This window comes from Netta rufina (genome assembly GCF_964035555.1).
Source record: "Netta rufina genome assembly, chromosome: 26".
Lineage (NCBI taxonomy): Eukaryota > Metazoa > Chordata > Aves > Anseriformes > Anatidae > Netta > Netta rufina.
In genome coordinates this window covers 4,756,073-4,768,648 of record NC_140150.1, presented here as the reverse complement: position 1 = coordinate 4,768,648, position 12,576 = coordinate 4,756,073, and the positions used below count along the sequence as shown (strand labels likewise).

Genomic DNA, 12,576 nt, shown 5'->3' with positions numbered 1-12,576 from the left:
GACTCCAAGCTAGTTTCAAAGTCTGGTATTGTAGTTCCTTAAATTCCTGCCTCTCTGCGGCAGCCCTCTTTCTAACTCTACAATCTTGTAGACACTAACTCTCTTTAGTCCTTTTGAAATATGTCCCTCGTTTGCTTGCACAGCTTATTATAATGCTCTCTCTCGACCACTTGTATGTGAGGTGATGTTGTGATCCTTCAGTATTTGTGAGACCAGGCAACTGGACAGTGTTTAAGAATTTTTCCCTCCTTCCTCTATTCCTAGAAGTTCTCATTGCTTATATGCTAAACAGTTAATTGCAGAGCTTCCTAAGTACTATAGGGACTTTAGAGCTGTTTATCCCCTTTCTGCAGTGCTATAGAATAGATTTTTCTCTGACAGGCCTTTATTCCTGCTCAAAATATGAATGAGTATGCCTCACCCCCACAAAAAAATCTTTAGATATGTATTAGGACGCCTCCCAGCCTGTCACATATTCCCTTAAACACCATTTTGGTTAATAATCACATGGGAATGCTAATTGCTAAACCAAAACTAATAGAAGTACTTAAAAAAGACATCATTTTCTGCTGGTTCTATGCTGAGCAGGATACAAAGGCACAGCCACTTTTAAAGATTGATTCTCTAATAAGTCATCTACCTGCAGCTTTGCTATGGATGGAAATTGCTCGTTTTCTTGAATGGACTGTAATAAACCTCTGGATAAGTTCCATGTACCTACATATTAAAGGTAGCATAGAGAAAAGCCTAAATAGTAATGGAGTTATGATTCATTCAGGTTAAGTATCTTTTTATGGTCTTACAGAGTCTGCACAGGAGCACAGACTTATGCAATCAGCCCCTTTTGCAGAGGTTTTCCTGAAAGCCATCGAGCGTAAGGCTCGCTAGCAGTAACACAGCGAGGTTTGTCAGATGTAAAATGACGTTCAAAGTATGTACATGGATATAGATCTGTTTGGGACCCACATTTTTTCCCTACAATTGCAGGTGCTATCATTAGAGCCCCTTGGTTGCTGACGTGCTATACAGAATGGTTCTGGTGCTGCCCAGCTCTTCAATTTCTTGCCAGAGTATTCTGCCTGCAGTTGACAGCAAAGGTTAAAAATATTACAGATTACTGCAATCACTTTCCAAATCCTTTCCTGTAAATTGGTAGGTATGTGCAGATCCACCCTGTGATCCAGAGGTGTGATACATGCAAGCACATCTGAGCTAGCTTTAAGTAAGCTGGTGAGCTTGGTATTAATAGAACAAGCTGTAAAGCAGCACGGAGCGCAGCGTGTTAGCCTGGTAAATCTTCAGAAAGTTTTGCAGCCTGTGCTGAATCTGATCTACCTGCAGATCCACTGCTTGTTGGATAGGCACTAGATCGTTCAGTGCTAGGCAGCTGCAATTGTTAGTTGTGATAACAACTTGGAACTACAGCATAAAGATCTCCTTGGTTGGCATCTCCTGCCCTGTTGCGCTCAGACAGGTTCAGGTGGTTGTTCCAAAGTCCATCCCAGGGGATGTGTGCCAAGAGAGCAGGGTCTTCTCTGTGCAAGAGCCCAGAGAACACGGGCCCTAGGGTTACATGAACATAGAAGGTATACGAGCTCGGTTACATATGCAATGTTTCTCTGCTCTCCACCCCTTTTGTAGCTGCTGAGTCATTTTAGTTTGTTTTAGCCAGGACATGCACTTCCAGTACTCTTCCAATTTTCTTCTTTGCCTGTGAATGATTTCTGGTTTTGCTGTACAGACCTCAAATAAGGGAGAAGTGCCCCATGAACACCATTTTTTGAGCTCTGGTCTTCACTGCGAATCAGATGAGGTGATGTTGCGTTTCTGGTCTCTCTCTGCTGCGGTTCACACCGTGCACTGCTCAGGATAGCCCTATGGCAACTGCAGCTTTTTGATATGACTGCACTGATGTTATCTTGCTCTAGCTGCACAGATGCTCTGCACTGATGCAGTTTCCCTTGGTTTCTATCTCTTTGGGCCACATACAGCCCTGTGCCTCACTGCACCCTTAGGTAAGGACACTGAATGCAGAGCTGTTGCAATCTTCCCTCAATTCCCTTGAAATTCAACATTTCTGCCTCAAAATACACTAGAAAGCTGGGCTGGAAGGCATGCAGCAGGATCCTGTTGACAAGATCTTGAAGAACCAAAGTTTAATGAGAGTAAGGGACCATCCTTTCTTCCTTCTGCTGCGTGATACAGTCTTCATTCTCCCTGACCAGTGGGAGAGGTTTCAGCTGCATCAATCCCCAGTTGAAATCCTGTCCCTTTGAACCTGACATCTGACTTGGCTGCCCTGTCCACTGCCTAATCTTTAACAGAGGTCAGAGAGCTCTGTGCGGCTGCCATAAACATCTCAGCTGCACGTGTTTACAGCTGCTTATGCCCCAGTAAAACAGGCTCGGTGTCTAGCAGAGGAGGTTCACCGTGCAGGTGAGTGTGCGCAGACGTATGGGGAGATGGCTCAGGACTGCGGGTCAGGCACACTGCTCTTCTGACGATACACAGTTATGGCCAGCCAGAGGTGGACAAGGGTCTGAAATGGAGTAAATCTGCAGCACAGACTTTTGGAGAACTGCTTTCTTTCAGAAAGGACCCATTCAGGTTGAAGACCACTTTAAATGGGAATTTAGAGTGTGACTTCACTGTCCTGCTGTGCTTCAAAGGGGGAGGGGGAGGCTAGGAAGACCTGAAAAGGCCTGGAGTTTGCTGGCATTCCATGATGACTGGGGGAGAAAACATTTCTGTGATAAAGTAATGTACTGAACGTCCTAATGGCAGTTGGAAAGGAGCCTCCATAGCTTTAAATAACCTGAGATGCCATTCAGGACTTGTGTCTGACCAGGGGGTGAGAAGAGGTACCAGGAACTTCCAGTACCACTGGGCATGAGAAGAGGAAATGTGACCACCACCGAGTGGGGGTACACATTTTGCTTTCAAAGCGTGCAAATACCAGTTCACTTGTTTCAGGTGTAGCACATAGGAATCTCTTCATTATCGGTCTTTCTACTGAATATACTTCCAGAAAGTATCGCCTGCTTCACAGAGCAGGTTTCTGAGTAGGTTTTCTGTTCTGTGAGTTTACACTGAGCACTGAAATAGAACAATCTTAACAGTTTCCTGTGTGGGCTCCACACTCTGAGAGTCATTCATTCACTCACTGACCCTGCCGAGCACTCCTTCAGTATGCCACGCATCCTCCCAGAGCCAAATACTACTTCTCTGCATTTTCCAGTATCATGACAAGCATGGGGAGTGGGTGCTCTGCAAGCCCAAGAACCAGGGAGGTGCATGCGTTGTTGTGTGTACGAGATAGCAGGAAATGTAGCGGGGTGATAGTGGAAAGATGGCATTCAGTTAGAGACCAACTGCCCCATATACACACGGCACTTATGGACATTTTTCACTGAAGACGAATGTGCTACTTGAAAAAAAATAATTCATATTTACTTGTCATGTAAGGAGCTTAAAAAACACTTACTTGGCAGAGACACTGACTCAGGCCAAGGTATAAAATACTTTAAAATCAGCACAAGAGACATGGGGTGTGTGACCCTGACAGACACTATTAGTCAAAGCAGAAATGATGTTATGCTGGGGCGCAGGTGCGTCTATTAGATGACCCACACTGACACATAATTGATGTACATTCCTTGTGTTAGTTTTTCCCCTTGTGTAGTTTACATATTTTAAAATACAGAATCGAGTGGTAAGAATCACTCAGCTAATAAGTGCACATCCAAAATTCTGTAAATTAGGCCAGTCAGAAATATGCTTGCTATTTATATTAAGAATGTGCAATAAAAAATTATGTTGATACAATTCATTTGTGCCTACCTCACATAATGTACAGATGTCCCTCATGAAATACTTGTGTTCATTCTGCGTTTATTTCTGAGTTTAGGAAGCATTATTTTTTATTGTTACTTGGAAAGTGAAAAATTCATCATAAACAATCTTTCTGTGCAAGTTTTTTGACAGCAAATTGGGTCTGTGAGTTGCAACTTTATGGGGCAGATCATATTTATTAGGTACTTAGAGTTGAGTGAGCAAGAAAAAGTAGATTAAACTTTTTTTCCTCTTATTTCTTAAGAGACACTACAAAGTTATCAGCATTTTTTTAACAAGGACGCAATATTCACCACATTTTGGACACTACGTAGAAACCTTTCAGTGCAGAGCTTTGAAAGCATCTACAGCTTCTTAGAAAACCATACTTATTTTATCCCACAGGAAAAAGAGTCTGTTTTCATTATTTAATCTTTTCACATTCTAAGTAAGACTAAACAGATGAATCATTTTCAGTTTTTAAGTGTGTGATAATGGGTTAGGAAAAAAAAAACACACAGGAAATTATAAACACATCTGAGAACTCTGCAATACTGCAAGAAGGATGGTGATGTGTTTTCCTATTTCCATGTCTCACTTGGCTAAGTAACCAGGAAAAGTGTTCCTAATCCTCTGCAGTTTCCCATATCATGGGTCAGTGGAGTGCTGGCTGGTAATATGATTATGTCTTTTTTTTCCCCAACTAAGAGAAACGAGACATGAAAGAAGACCCAGAATAGCCTATACTAATTCATTTTTTCCCCCAGAACGGATGGACACTTACTTCACTAATTGCAGTTATGTTCAAGGCCGTCAGCATCACTCCACTGTGAAAATGTCAGTGTTTCCAACCAATTGTGATGTATGGGATGTTTTGCCTGATTTCTCTCTACGAGGTCATTATCTGAGCACGTGGGTTTATACAGCTTTTAATACCGTGTTCAGCCAATGCTGCTGCACATTTGATGCAGTCAGCACTTTGGCTGATTGATAACTCCTTTTTTGTTGGGTTGTGCTCTATTAAATAATACTGAAAGGTTAGTATTTATCTTTAACCCCTATTAATTTTCAGTTGAATGAAAGACAGCTCACTCCTTTTAGCCACCTTTGGTTACAAAAATTATAATCTTCCTCCTATCAACCATAATATCAGATCTTTCCTCAGAAAACTTGAAAAGGGTTTTAAAACTGATTTACCTGTTAAGATTAAATAATTAAAAAAAAAGAACACCATTAATTACCACTGGGGTGACAGCGCCGGGTGCCTGTGTCACCTCTGAAGTTACTGGGACTGAACAGGGCTATAAATATTCCACACAAAAGTAGGGTCTTAGGAAGTACAGCTGAGCACTTGCAAATCCAGCTGAAATATACTGCAGCTAAGGCTAATCACTTTGAGGTATCGGGCTTTTGACCTTTAAGGTGCGCAGATCCTTTTTAGCAATTGCATTAATTTCAGTGTTTCTGAAGAAAACAGCCCCAGAACAAACTGAGGCACAGATATAAAAGCATACTCATCTTGAGGCTTAATGAATCAACAAACAAAAAGAGGTCACTTTTCAGTTTTCAATTCCAAATGATAATTTTATCCCCTTTTAAATATGTTTATGTAATTGAATAAATATGAAGAAAATTACAACTGAAGGTGCCCAGCTCTGTTTGAACTGTCTCAGCTGCTCTTTTTATTTGAAGCGACATCGCTGGTTTTGCACTCGTACCCTTTAAAAAGTAGGAGAGCAAAGAAATTAAATTAAGTTGTGCCTCTGGGATTTGAGATAAGTCCAGGATGTTTTTTCAAATAACACATTAGTTCCACAGCTCTGTTTTAAAATTAAATGATGGATAACTTGTTTTGATGTTCTAACATATGGCCCCCAATCTTCAGAGATGTCTGTGCATACTTCATGTTGTGCACGAGTCATCCTACCGAATTTAATAGGGCTATTCACACGGTTGACATTAAGCATGTATGCAAATCTTTGCAAGACTGGAACCTAATGTGATTATAATAAGCCAATTTCAGTGCAAATCTAAGAGTATAAAGAGCTTCAAAACTGAGGTCAAAATAAAAGAAGTTGCACAAGTTTGTCATATTAAAAAAAATAAATAAATAAATAAACACTGGAAAAAAAGATACAAGAAAACCCTGTGTTGAAATCAAACTAAGTTCTCACATAAAGAAGGGAAATGAGCTAGTGAAATTGCTCCCTGCAGTTATTAAAATGATTTTACTTACAGTGTAACAGTCTTCCCAATACTACTCAGATGCTGAAACACCTATTTGATAGATTTTTTTTGTTATCTTTCATAGATAGGATTGTGCTTTGCATTGTTGTTCTCTGGGGGTTAGGTGGGATCTTATATAAAAGAGTATTTTATTTCTGTAACTCTGATTATTTTTCATCCATAAAAAAAAAATCATGGAATATGTAATATTGAGTCCTGATGAGTTAACAACAGATTCTTTAAAAATATATATACAGAAAGGAGTACTTAGAGGTTGCCATGTAAAATCTGTCACAGCATTACTGTTCCACATTAAGGAACATGTTTTCCCATGTTTTTTAGGCTTCAACAAGCTCTGGTCCAACCGGAGTACTGTGCAGAACAGACTTGTCACAGGCTGTTCGGCTGCTCTCATGTTCTGCAGTTAACATACGTTAAAAGACAAAAGATCTATAGTTGGACTGTAAACGAGGGAAAATAACATTCAATTTTTCCTCTGAAAACAATTCGGTTAATTCTGTAAATTCAGATGGTAATATTATGCAATCCTCTGCATGATCGTGAGTGGGAGGTGGAGTGTACATATGCACAAGTATGTGGTACGCGCTATAAAAAATAAGTGTAGGAGCCTCTGGAGTTCCTATCTCACCACTTCTCTCAGTTGCAAGCATAACTTCTTCCCCGCTCACTCCTCTCGGTCCCTCTCTGTCCTTCCACCCTGCCACACCTCCGCACATTAGAAGGCCATCTGGACCCGAAGTATTAGACTAGAAAATAAATACGGACTCTTATTATTCTCATCATTTGTTTGATGTTGCTTGTTTGGCCGAACCGTGGCAGACACAAGGCTTACACGCTCTCTGGGGGGTGCAGCCGTGCGGGCAGCGCAGCCGGGCTAGCCGGCGCCTGGCGTTGCTCCCAAGCAGGCTCCCACGTGTTTTTTAAGCACCCCACGCCTCCTGCAAATAAATAAATAAAACAATTTTTCATTAAAACGGGCGCAGCACGAAGGCACGCTCCCAAACCTGGGACAAAAGCTGGGTTGCCCATCTCCGGGTGTAACTAAGATGGGACCCTTGGGCTAACCCCAAGCTGTGGGGGGGGGGCCACGACGACTCTATGTGTCCCCCCCCAACCACCCGGAGCCAGCAGCAGCTCTGCAGCCCCCTCTCCACCACGCACAAAGTGTGTGTGTGGGGGGGAGGGGGGCACCACCACCATCCACAAGCAGCACCCCCAACCACAACCAACCCCCCCCAACCTCCTCCCCATCACCCCGCAGCCCCCGGGGGCCTCCAGCTCGGCTCAGCCCGGGGGTGGGAAGGGACCGGGGAGGGGCGGGCGGTCCCTGCCCGCGGCGGGGAGGGGGGGGGGGGGTGGAAAGACAGAGAGAAAGCGGAGCGGAGAACCACGGCAGCCCCCTCCCCCGCCTGCCCGCCGCCTTCCCTCGCCGCTCGGCCGGGCTCCGCCGCCACCAGCACCGCCACCAGCGCCGCCTCCATCTTGTGCCCGTGGTGTCCCCTGCTCCCCCCCCCACCCCCCCATCCCCTCCACACAGCACCGGGGGGCGCTGGGGGGGGCCCCCGGGAGGGATTTTTTTTTTAATTTTTTTTTTTTTTTGGGGGGGTGGGAGCAGGGAAAAAAGGGAGTTGGAGGTTGTGGGGGGGGGGAGAGGAGAGGAGAAGCGGCACCGGGGGGGCCGGAGCGGCGGCAGCGGCATGAGGAGGCGGCGCTGAGGAGAAGGCGGCGGTTGCCGGAGAGGACGGAGCCGACATCTTGTGCCCTCCCCTCCCGCCGCCGGCTGGGTGAGCCCGTCCGCCCCAACGGGGGGGGGGGGGGGGTTGGGAGGCGGAAAGGTTTGCTTTAAAAAAAAAAAAAATTGAGGAGAACCCCCCCCCAAAAAATCCTAAAAGGAGGCGGCGGCACCGGCGGAGAGCGCTGGAGCGGGCAGGTAACGCGGTGCGCGGCAGGCCGCGGCCCCCCCCCCCCTTCCCTCAGGGGCTCTCCTCCCTCACGCACCCCCCGCGCTGGGGTCGCGGGAAGGTGACCGGGCAGGGCGGGAAGGAGCCGGGGGGAGCTTCAAGCAGCGGGGCCGGTCCCCCCCCGGCTCGGTCTCCGCTTAACGGCCCGAGGCGCTCAGCGAGCGGGGGGCGGCGGCGGCGGGGCCGGGGGAGCGGGGCCGGGCAGCGGCGCGGCCGCCGAGCCCCCCCCTGGCCGCCATCTTGGCTCCCCCTCAGCACGGCGCCGGTGGCGGCCCCGCCCACCTTCTCCCACGCTATTGGCCCAAGGGCGGGGCCGGGCGCGCCCCCCGTTAGGCCCGCGGCGCCTCGCGTTGGGATTGGCGGCGGGGCCGGGATGGACAGCGGCGGGAGCCAATAGCGGCTTGGCTTTTCCTGCGCTCTTTCTCGCTCCCCCTCCCGCCCAGCTCCGGGGCTCCTTGGGGACTTTTTTCGCACCCCGGGGTGCTGAGAACGGGCGGAGCTCAGCGCGGCCGCCTCGCCCCCTGCACCCATGGGTGCGCCGTTATGGCTGTGCAGGGACCCTGCTGTGCCTTGCCCCAGTTCTCTGGTTGTAGCTAGGGCTGCCTGAGGGGCTGTCATGGCTTTGGCAGCAACCAGGAGCTCCCAAGAGTTGCCCCCAGCTGGCACCTGCCACATCAGGGGGCTGCAGCTGTGACCAGGCTTCCCTTTAAACTTCACCCCCAGCCTGCCATATACGTGTTGCACCCAACCATGTCCACACAGAGCTCACCTCCTGCAGCTTGACGCAACTCCTGGCGTGTGCCACGGCTCTGTTCGGTTACAGAAATATTCAGGGATTGATCACTGTGTGCCGGAGCATGCACCAGCTCGAAAGCTCTCAGCAATTCCTGAGGCTGCTTTGTAGGGATTGGGGTGGACTCACAGGGTCTGGGGTCTGTGTGGGTCTGTGGAGAATCATGGGCGCTGTGGGCACGTGGAGGAGTTTGGCCCTCTTGATGCTCTTGGTTGGCAAGACAAGGAGCCATGTGGTGGAGAGGGGACGCGGCTGCCTCAGGCGGTTTCTCTCCTGTGGTGTCTGTTGCTGTTATTTCACGGATACGTTTCTTAAATAGCTCTGTAGGTGCTTGATCCCTGCTACGCGGGAGCAGATTTAAAATCAGGGCAAACAGCAACAGGCGGCTGCCCGGAGTTGGGGTGCTGCCAGCACAGGACGGCGCTGAGGAGTGGGAGGATGAACGGCTCCAGGCCTCGTGTCTGACTTGGTGTCCCGGGGAGAGGCCTTTGCTGCTAATACCAGGCTAAGCTTTAACTAAAACCGGGCTGTTTAGGGCTGTATCAGCCGTAGTCAGCATGGTCAGGATGCTTTGGAGTGGAGTGAGAGCAGCACTATTCCCGTCTGCCTCCTGCTGAGGTCTAGGTAGCTTTCCTCTCTTTAAATCACTAAGATCTTCATCAGCAGGGGACCTAGCTCTTCTCTGGGATCCACACGCCATGCTGGAAATGGCCCAGAAGTTCCCCCAGCATCACTGCCTTGAGCTTCAGCCTTGTGACCTCTGCAGGTTTAGCAAAGAAACCTGGTGCTGGAGAGAAAATCCTTGGTCATCTGCATGGCGAGGCCAGAAAGAAGGGCTGCAGGAGTTAAGGAGGGCTGGGAAGGAGATTGAGGGCTCCTGAGGTGTGAGCGGGTGCCTCTGGTCCTCAGAGGAGCCTTGCATGGGTGTAAAGCACAGCGACATTTAGCCCTGTTAGAGGATCCACTTGTGCTGGATTTTTCCAGGCTGCATATACAATAGGGGCCTGTATTCCAATAAAATGTGGATCTCTCCCTGTTTTTAAGTGGAGCTGTCTACACCCCTGTAGTACATTTAAGTCTCCTGATGGAGCTTGTTTTTGTTAGTTCCCTTTTTAGACCCCAGGCGTTTCTGGGCCACAGGTATGAAAACTGCTGCTGGAGAGAATTGAGCCATTTCTGAGCAAACTGGTGGGATAGAATTAAATTAAGCTCTGGCAGCTTTGTGCGTTTTAGCCACGTTGTTTGTTCAGTTGTGCTCTCTAGGAACCTATCCCCCTGTTCCTGGCGCAATACCCAACGGAAATGGCTTATGGGAGGTTTTTGGAAAGCCTTGAGCACACTGGCGACAGCAAGAGGACGACTCTTTGAACTTTCTGCTTTTACATCAACAACCTTTGTCCATGGTAGGACAGAAACAGCATGGGTTGAAACAGCGTTTAACCCTGCTGAAGTCAAATCTCTTTAGCATTTCAGCGTGCACGGATGCTGTTTGCAGAGGGATTATTTTTATATGTGGCTGGGAGATGTTTTCAAGTGTGCCAAGAAGATCAAAACATTCCTAGATTGCTTCTTAGAAGTTTCTGTGTTGCAGACAAGGTCTCAGTGTTCAGTGCAGTGTGTCTGAGTTCGTTTCATGGCTGCTTTCAAGGCATTTTGGAGGTGGGTAGCTGTGTCTCTCCTAATATCTAGATACCTTTTAGAAATCAGCTGGCATGTCTTATCCCAGGCACTCAGTTCTTGCTGGCAGCAATTTCCGTACCGTTTTAGATCCTTCTGTGTAGCGTTAAGTAATTGTGTGTTTTACAAATGGGTTGGTTTATAACAGTCAGTAGAAAACCCACTTGGGGTAATTTCTCCAGACAATATTCTGATTGTTTCACTAAAGCTACAAGAATGCAGTACCCTTGCTGTTTCCATCAACAGGTAAAATAACCCTTCCTTGGGGTGCTTGCTTTTTGTTGTTGTTTTGTTTTGTTTTAAAAAGCAAACCTCTAATCTCTCTGCACTCCCAGCAATTGGCTAATGCTTTGTTTTTCCTGAACACAATATTAATAACGACTGTGGTCAGGTCATTCTAATTCCTTTATCCTCCAATATCTTTTTGTTCGTGTAACTTTTTGCCTCCAACATCTTCCTCAGTTAAGAGAGCCTTATGTCAGCAGGGTTTTCTTTCTTTTTTTTTTTTTTTTTTATCTGTATATCAAGCTGCCTTTATACCCTTTTTAAAAATTCTTTTATTTTGCTACTGGTTGAAGCAATTGGAGTTTATCTGGGACAAGTTCAGTTGCATTTCTGCAGTCTGCTGATCAAGTGGCTGAGTAGCGTTTTAAGGCAAAAATCCTGGAAATCATGATATCTATATTTGCAGGTGGAAATTGCCCTCTCGTATTTTGCATCTGTGCTTAAGCTGTGCTTTCAGACTCCATCATTATGGGCGTGCTTACTGAAACTGGCACGTGCAGCTTATTTCTGTGGATGCAAAGGAGGATTTAGAAACTTTTCCCAAAGCCTGTTTGTTTCTCAGCATACGTGTTATACCATGGCTTGCTCTCATGGTTAACAGCCAGTACTTTTGAGAGAAATGTGTCACTCCTGGAATTTGTTACTCCTTTCTTGGATAACTTCATGAATTCTTGTAGGCACTGGTCCCTTGAGGTGCTGCTCGCTCTGATGAGGTTTTGTGAGGTTATATCCATCACAGAGCAGAAATAATGCAACAGCTAAACGCAAATTGTGTTTTTGTAGTGGTTTTTCTTGTCTGCAAGTCCCACAGAAAAGGGCTGCAAGTGTGGAATGCTCTAAATGAGGGTGAGGTGCTGGTTCAGGCCTCTGCGCAGCAACAGATAAGCTCTGGGGCAGCTTATCTTCTTGGGGAGATTTTACATTTGCTTTTCTTTTCCTCCTCTCCCTCTTTCCTCGGCCTGTTTCCTCCTCGGCCTGTTTCTTCCCATATCTCATGTTCCCATCCCTGACACTGTCTTTCTCCCTTGCATTACTCATTTGGCTTCCTCTCCACTTTCCCTCTTTGCTGCCTCCCTCCTTTGCCCTGAGAGCGCTGGGCTCCTGCCGACGTGTTTCCATCCTCCCCCAGCTCTTCTCACCGCTCCAGGCTTCTTCGCTCCCCCTTGCCGGGCACCTCCTTAACGTCAGGAGCCGACTCTCAAATAATTATCTCAGTTGCTGATTAGCCATTTGCGAGGGCAGAGCTGGCGTGGGCTTTTAGTTAAGGCTCCGTGCAAATACCATTGCACAGCTCCCGGGACAGCTCGGTCCAGAAGGTGTCTTGCTGCTTTCCTGCTTGTACCGCTGGGATCCTGCACGCAGAACCAGCTCGGGTGCCTGAACATGGATTGTGGCTCCAGAGGGGCTGATGCTGAGCCAGAGCCAGTAAGTCCGTGCTGCTCATTCCCCTTTGCTTCCTTATAGATCCCGCCAAAGAGCAGAAGGGATGCGCACCTAGCACCCATTGCTTGGTTCATCCCGTGGTTCTTCTTGGGCTTCTCTGACCCTTTTTGCATAATGCGAGGGACGTGGGTCATTTCAGCATGTTGTGTCTGCGGAGTGGTGTAAGGAACAGCTACATCTGCAGGAGAAGGGAAAGCAAAACTGGAGCAAAAAGAACACTTTTTGCATCCACGGTGTGGGAAAGGAAGGAGTGGCAGCGGCAGCCTTGAGGTGGGAAATGTGGGTGAGCTCCCGCCAGGACTGAGGGAGCGCTGCTGGTTTTCTCACGTGGAGCTCAGC

At 47.4% G+C, this 12,576-nt stretch overlaps 1 protein-coding gene across 2 annotated transcripts in view; it reads left to right on the top strand.

The window, feature by feature from the left end:
- The first annotated feature begins 7,742 nt into the window (after positions 1–7,742).
- The window catches only part of BRPF3 (bromodomain and PHD finger containing 3), a 29,242-nt gene continuing 24,408 nt past the window's right edge, over positions 7,743–12,576 (top strand). For both annotated transcript variants that reach the window (XM_084301729.1, XM_084301730.1), the window contains exon 1: positions 7,743–7,862. The gene's annotated coding sequence lies outside the window, so the exon portion shown is untranslated. The remainder of the gene's footprint in view (positions 7,863–12,576) is intronic.